The sequence below is a fragment of the Podarcis raffonei genome, chromosome 3 (genome assembly GCF_027172205.1).
Source record: "Podarcis raffonei isolate rPodRaf1 chromosome 3, rPodRaf1.pri, whole genome shotgun sequence".
NCBI classification, from domain to species: domain Eukaryota; kingdom Metazoa; phylum Chordata; class Lepidosauria; order Squamata; family Lacertidae; genus Podarcis; species Podarcis raffonei.
The window spans coordinates 22086662-22094752 of NC_070604.1; the positions used below are offsets into that span (position 1 = coordinate 22086662).

General features: G+C 43.3%; 1 long non-coding RNA gene across 1 annotated transcript; it reads right to left on the minus strand.

Annotated features, from left to right (window-relative positions):
• Positions 1-257: 257 nt before the first annotated feature.
• LOC128410076 (uncharacterized) lies at positions 258-1291 on the minus strand. Its single transcript, XR_008329378.1, has 3 exons — positions 1169-1291; positions 484-584; positions 258-346 (listed from the first exon to the last, which is right to left on the minus strand). It is a non-coding gene; the product is annotated as an uncharacterized LOC128410076 (long non-coding RNA).
• Positions 1292-8091: the final 6800 nt, after the last annotated feature.

The following is an 8091-nucleotide window of genomic DNA, read 5'->3' on the forward strand; positions in this document are numbered from 1 at the left end:
TGAACCAATTCCTATGCCCCACAAATAACACAGAAATGCATTTAAATAAAAGCACACATTCTACTCATGTAAAAACATGCTGATTCCCAGACTGTCCGCAGGCCGGATTTAGAAGACAATTGGGCCGGAACCGGCCCCCGGGACTTAGTTTGCCAACCCGTGGCCAAGAGTCAATCAATTTCACTTTGGATCTCTTCTGTGTTCTCCTTAAGTTGGGCAAAGGTTATCACTGGAGAGATGTATCTGTACACTGAAAACTCCATTGAGCCTGTTGTTCCCTTTATCTGCGAGTCAAAGTTTCCGTCTGTTCTTCTCCACTATATAGCACAACAAAGCACACAATCATCTACAGACATAAGAAAGCAACAACTGAGCATTTCAGAAGCCACATTTGGGCCGCAATGAGGTGGCAAAGACCAAAAGATGTTTATCCTGCATCAGCTGCTCTGGTTTCCAGGCACAATTTAAAGCATTGGTAATTACCATTAAAGCCCTAAGCGGCTTGGTTCGATGATACCTAAAGGACTGCCTCCTTCCTTGTCAGCCTGCTTCCTGCACCTGGCAGAAAGGCCATTGCATCCCACCTGGAAGAAACAGAGGGCAACACATTGAAGGATGGCCTTCTCTGTGCAGCAACCAAAATGCAGAGCGACTTTCTCTATGAAGTTTGACTGCTCACCCCCCAACCGCCCTTTACTGTTTTCCACCGGCTAGTGAAGACTTTTCTATTCTGTCTGGCTTTTCCCTTTGCCAGTCAGATAATAAGTGCTTTTTTGAGGTACACCTTTGAATTTGAAGCTTACTTATTTTCTAAGCTTACTTATTTTTGCTTGTTCTCCCTCATTTCCATCACTCAACATATGGAGAGAATTGTGGTGGAATCTATACACATACAAAAAACGCTGTAAAAATGCTTAAAAAAATGTTTTGAAAAACACATTGAATTTTGCGGGAGGTAGTGGAGGACAGAGGTGCCTGGCGTGCTCTGGTCCATGGGGTCACGAAGAGTCGGACACGACTAAACGACTAAACAACAACAAGTGTCACCATCTAGTGTCACATTTGTATATTACACTTTACAATGTTTGATTTGGAGCTGTATAGCTGAGTCCTGTGATGAAAGGGGCTCGCAAATGTAGGCCTTTCCAAAAACACCTCAGTAACTTACATCAAGCGTGGAAATGGCATTCAAAATGGCAGTCTTGATAAAATCAGCCACTCGTCATCAGGGCAACCGAGAGTATTGGCAGAGCTGTGTCAATGCCCTGATTCCATGGAAACACACAACGTGGGACAAATTAGATGAGAAGCAGGAGATAGGAAGCAGCTTTCTGATACTGGTGCCTGTCTGTTGTTCTTAAAATGCAGCCGTGAATGCTGCAAAGTTGATTGGAGGGGGTGTAGAAAGGGTGCTCGATCCAGTTTCCATAAAAATAAATAAACCAGAACTCTAGCCATTAAGAGTAGGAAGACATGCTTGGAAGTATGGGGATAAAAATCTAATTAGTCAGAAGGCTAAATAAGGATTCCTCTGAGTGAGTTGAGGCTGCCGTGTCTTGTCAAGCTCCAGGCCTGTTTCCGTGATTAGGAAAAGCAGAATGAAATATACAAAAGGGTATAAATTATGCAAAATAAATAAAATATGTAAACAAGACCAATCTTTGCAAGCATACTGATACGGTTTGCGCTGAATTTGGATTCCCTGGATGCATAATTTTAACATTGTGCATTCTTTTTTGAAAGTGGGGAATACCAAGTAGAAATAGTCAACAGGTTCCCCCCCTTCCTTCTGCTACTGTGTGTGTTTGTGTGTGTAATACCTTTGCTATAGAAATGCATAGCAAAGTCACTGTCTTTCAGCCTAACCTACCTTACAAGGTTGTTGTTGTGAGGAGGGGGAGACTTATATAGGTCCCCTTGAGCTCTTAGAGGGAAATGTGCAATATACATGTAATAACAATAATGAAGTAATAAAATGCTTGGCCAGCCAACCCTCGAGTTTGTTTGAAACCACAACAACACAAGCTGTATTTTAAGAATTTTACTTCCCTCACAAACCAGCATCCTGCAACTGGAGCAGCTAATTGTAACATGTTCATTGCTTAGAAACAAATTATAAGTGGGAACTTGCTTTGCTGAGTTCCCTCATATGGCGTAAAATGCATTTTTCAAGAGTTTTATAAACATAAAAAGGCAACCTACAGCTAGGCCTCAAAGGGCCTAGTAGCACATTCTACAGATGCACAAAGCACAAAGCTGTTTTTCCTTATTTTGCTTTTTTTTTACATGTTGCGTTTCAAAGTTCGAAGATTAAACACATAGCCGTGGTTTAGAAAGCGTAAACATATAGTTTTCCGCTTGACAACATAATATTTCTAAGCGGTTTCTCCTCCCTCCCTTTTTCTGTTTTCACGGACTCAAGAGCTGTGCAGTGCCTGTTGGTTGTTTTCCAGCAAGCATTGCATGAATTATTCAGGGCAACCCTAGTTAAAAATGTGTGTTCCAACATCTTCGGTGTTCCTTTAATTCGGTTAAGTGATAGAGTGAATTAACCTGACTGACATCTTTTTAAATGAAAACATATCCTTAACCTACAGCAAAGTTTTCTCCTTTTTTCGCTCTGATCTCGTTCCAAACCACAACCCCTGAAGGATTAATGCTACAGAAACTTGTCACTTCAGTTGGATCTGAGAGATATGTTGAGTACATTATTATCTCAGTAGGTCATCCAAGAAAAATCTGCTCTTCTTCTTCTTCTTTTGCATATTGATGGAAGATCCTTTGAATAAATTGACTTGCATAAGCTGGAGGAAAAAAATGGATTAGGGAAATGATCCACAATTTCTTATTTTCTTATGGTATGGCCAGCTGTATTTACTCAGGATACATCAAGAAATGTGGGGGAACAAAAATAAAATAGAGCTAATTTGTTCTACGATGAGTGGCCACCACAACATGAAGCATGAAGCATTTGTTTTGAATATCTTTGTACTGTATTTCCAGGGGAGGAGATGAAGCAAAGGTGGCAATGGGACCGAGGGCAATTTTAGGCTCGTCACCTCTTGGAGTGACTTCACAGCTAAAAGCCTGATTCTGTGCATGTCTGCTCAGAAGTAAGTATAGGCAACAGTCAATTGACATGTGGTTGTGTATAGCTGCATCACGCTGAACCCAGAGGTGACTATAACAATGGCAAAAACAGCTCTAAAAGAGCCCCAAAGGGCAAAAAAGTTGCAAAAACAGCATCTAGCAATCCCAGGAGTCCTTGCACTGACTCTTGAGACCTGTGGAGGTCTGGGAGTTTGAGCAAGAAGATTTGGAGGGAGCAATTGTGGCGGAGTTTGGCCTCTGGTAAGTGCTGCTGGTTGTTGTTTTTTTATAGGGGTTTTCAAGGGTTCGCAGAGGTTCAGAAGGCGTTTGCAGGCTTTTTCAATGGTGTTTCAAATATACACAATTCAAATATACACGCAATTCAGACATACATTTGGTGCCTTGGAAGTAACCCTCGCATCAATGGGGAGTTGCACATGTAAGAGAAGTTGATGTCCATCAGATCAGTATGTGCTACGAAATATGGGACCTTGGGTTTTGAGAGGGGAGAGCTAGCTTTTAATCTCTACCCAGCCATGAAGCTCACTTGCTTGACCTTAGACAAGTCAACATCCCTCCTCTTTAGCCTGTTTGTTGCTGTTTGAATAAATGAGAGACGGTTGCAAAAGTGCTTTGTGCATTGCGATGGTCCTCTGTGGGCACATTCTTAGCCTCCCAGTCTCCAGAATGCACATTTGTTATATGTTGTTTTGTTGCACTCTTTTTAAAATGTAAACAGGACACATCAATGGTTCTTCTCTGTTAAATGTATTCCCAGCTCCATACATTAAAAAAAACACCCCTCTAGTGTTAGGGGACATTTAGCACAGAAACATGTGTGTATACCTTTAAGAAGTTTCTGGGATTAATTGGCTGCAGCTGGCCGTGACTATAGAAGGAAAAAGCTGAGTTTTGTGGCCCGCCTGCAGGAATAACACCCACCAGAGTTTGTGTTTATTGTTTAGTAATAAAGTCTTCGTTTTAGTTTGGGTTTTTACACCTATGTCTCCTAGAGTCACTCTGTCCTCTGCCACCGGCTGGAAATCCCCCTCCAACATCTAGATTTACCTTGCTTTTTCACCAATGACTAACATTGAAATAAGCTTAAATCATTTTTCTTTTGGGAGAAAATATCTCTCCCCTTCATGATGGCAAGATTCTCACTTAAAATGCTCCTTGTTTATACAGCCAGAGTGCAGTGCAAGGTCTCCCAACAGGAGGTGAATTATTTTGGAAGTTCATTATCAAATGGGACCGTATTTTGCTGCTGTGACAGCTGCCAGCTGTTCTCAGTGGGTGTGCGCATCTCGGCCATCTGCTCCCCTTATAAATGTATGAACAGCCCTGAGTGTGCCAGAATCCCACCTGGAAGGAATTAAGCGGATGACTGGAGGATATTGGGTCTACTAGTTCTCATCGGACCGTATTCTGCACAGCCACTGTTACGAAAATGCACTTTCAGTGCAATCCAACGCAAGCGTATCTGTGGCATAGAAAGATGGGGATAGAAATAAGATCTAAGAATGAAAGGAAACCATATTTTCTCTGAAGGAAGTCCTGCTGCATTGGGCTTGCTCCCAAGTAAGTGTGCGTAGGATTGTGCTCCTAGTCTATCACAGATGCTAATGAAGGATGGGTGGGAAGAGTGCAGAAGGACAAGTAATAATAATAATAATAATAATAACAACAATAATAGCAATAATCATATTTATACCCCACCTATCCGGCGGCTTACGGCATATCTAAAAACATAATAAAATCATTAAGTATTAAAAACCTCCCAATACTGGGCTGCCTTCAAGTGTCTTCTAAAAGTTGTGTCATTCTTTATCTCCTTGACATTTAAAAGGAGGGTGTTTCACAGGGGGGGTGCCACTACCGAGAAGGCCCTCTACCTGGTTCCCTGTAACATCGCTTCTCACAGTGAGGGAACCAGCAGAAGACCCTTGGAGGAGGACCTCAGTGTCCGGGCTAAGCGATGTGAGTGGAGATGCTCCTTCAGGTATACTGAAGGGGTGGAAGAAAAATGCAATGGAAAAATCTCACCTTCCTCAGGTGAAGTGTTCGCAATATATTTGCATTTCACTCGGTTTGCAACATTCTAGTGAAAAGCACCCATTAAAATTTAGCAGCTATACATGGCACCATTTTCATCACGTTTCCAAGCACAATTTAAAGTGTTGGTGTTGACCTTTAAAGCCCTAAACGGTCTCGGCCCAGTATACCTGAAGGAGTGTCTCCACCCCCATCGTTCTGCCTGGACACTGAGGTCCAGCGCCGAGAGACTTCTGGCGGTTCCCTCATTGCAAGAAACAAAGCTACAGGGAACCAGGCAGAGGGCCTTCTCGGTAGTGGCGCCCGCCCTGTGGAACACCCTCCCACCAGATGTCAAAAAGATAAACAACTACCTGACATTTAGAAGACATCTGAAGGCAGCCCTGTTCAGGGAAGTTTTAAATGTGTGACATCTTAGTGTATTTTTGGTCTTTGTGGAAGCCGCCCAGAGTGGCTGGGGAAACCCAGCCAGATGGGCAGGGTACAAATAAATGATGATGATGATGATGATGATGATGATGATGTAGCTGTGTTCTAGCAGTGTTTTACCACAGCAAATGTTTTGGCAGATGTGTATATTGCTAGTGGTTGATATATTAGAATGTGCTTCTCACACCACCCTGTTTACAGCCTTGTGGTAGATCTATCTGCCTTCACAAGACTTTCTAAGTGATGACAACAAAGAAACATGACAGAGACTGACCCCGAGCCACAAAGTCTTGGTAATAATGTTCTGAAGTTCTCACATTTCACTTGTGGTTTACCACAAGATATGTGTGGACATCTGGCGTGAAGGATCTGCTTGTTTCAATGCAAGACCAACACACCACAAATGTGTGAAAGTGAAGCAAGGCAGGCGGGACTTGCAGCCTTGGTATGCTGTTGTGTCTCCTTTCAAAGTCAAAACAATATGCCAAGCTGATAACTCCCATGCTGCATTCACAAATAAAGAAGAGGAGAGGTCACTTAAGCTCCTGGAAGATGATAAGCAAATGCATGCTAACATTCCTTCCATGCTAAGATCTAGTTAATTCCGCACCACTGTGGAGTAAATGTTGTTTTGGACTGCGGCCTATATATCATTTTAAACATGTAATATTTACATTGGGGTAATGAGGAAAAAACACTTGTGCGGATGAAAGGCCTAAGACAGCTCCTTGTAATGTAACCCGTTCGGAAAGTCATTCATTCACTCTAGATTTGGAATGCTTTGGTCTTTGAGGTGACTTTGCTCCTGCTTGGCAAGTCTGGGCAAATGTCAAGTGAGTCACAGAAGGCTCAGCAAATGCCAGCATAACTGAAAATCAGAGGAGAAAAGAGGTTTTGGTGTCAGCACCTTAGGGGGAAACAGGCTTAATGATCTACTGTGAAATCACTGAACCTTGCAAGAACGTAGCGAACAGAATTGGCACTTCTGGAGCTCATGAACGGCTTAGCAGCAACTGTAGCAACTGTCCATAAAGCCCAGAGCTGGCCTTACAGGACTCAAGAATCCATGCTTCACAAGATTGTTGTCAAAAGTGTACTCTTCCTTGATCCCTCATATTGGATAACTTAAGAGCAACTACGCTTGCTACAAGGATGTTGCTGAATAGAACATTCTCATGTTGAATTGTTTATTATTATTATTATTATTATTATTATTATTATTATTATTATTAATTGAGTTCATATATTTTCCTATACCCGGAGCTCTCAGGGCGATTCACAGAAAAGATCACAACCATAACAACCCCCTAGAAAAGAGCTACATTTTTAAAGGGTATATAGGATGTCAAACGGATCAGCCAAAGGCCTGGTTAAAATGGAACGCTTTTGCCTGGCACCTAAAGGTGTGTAATGAAGGCGCCAGGTGAACTTCCCTGCGAAGAGCATTCCACAGACGGGGAGCCACTGCAGAGAAGGCCTGTTCTCGTGTTGCCACCCTCCGCACCGCTCGAGGAGGAGGCACACAAAGGAGGGCCTCGGAAGATGATCTCAGGGTCCAGGTAGGTTCATATGGAAAGAGGTGGTCCTTGAGGTATTTTGTCTCACACAAGGCAAACCCCACTGGCTGCCACAAGTTGTGCTGGGGCAACACCATTCATTGTGGTGAAGGGCTCCCCCCTCCAAATAACTGGGATTATTGATTATTTATCCTCCTCCAGCTCCTCTCTACAGTGGTGCCCCGCAAGACGAATGCCTCGCAAGACGAAAAACGCGCAAGACGAAAGGGTTTTTCGTTTTTTGCGTCGCTTCGCAAGACGATTTTCCCTATGGGCTTGCTTCGCAAGACGAAAACATCTTGCGAGTTTGTTCGCTTTTTTCCTAAAGCCGCTTGAAGAGGTGCAGTTGCGACGGACCGTGTTTCGCAAGACGAAAAACATTGCAAGACGAAGAGACTCGCGGAACGAATTAATTTCATCTTGCGAGGCACCACTGTACCTATTTTATCCTCACTACAATCTTGTGAGGTAGATTAGGTTCAAAGAGTGTGTCAAGGTGGCACGTGAGCTGCTGGGGTTCATCTCTAGGTAAGCCAACTCCAAGAGGAAGACGGTGAGAAGAGAAGAAAAGGAAAGGCCTTGTCTCCTGCCTTGCCATTTCTACCACACAACTGGTTAACTAAGGCAGACAGGAGAGTGTAAGGCTAGAGAGTGAGGAGGGAACAGGATCTAATTTAACATAAAGACTTTTTGAACTGGTCTGCAGATCTCAGCCCCGCATCTGATACACAAGGAGGTCTTAAAAGACCTGCCCGTCAAATGCAGCACGGCAGTTCAATCACGATGCTGTGCTGGGCTATTTTTGTTCCTAGCTGCCTGTGGGCAATCGCTTTCAGTAATCAGGCATCCTTATAGATCCGTTGTCTGTGAAAGAGAGAGAGCGGGGTTAGATAATATCGCAGTAGGCTGGACAGGATATAACAAGCAAAGGGGGAAGAATCCATTGCCTGCAAAGAGCAGC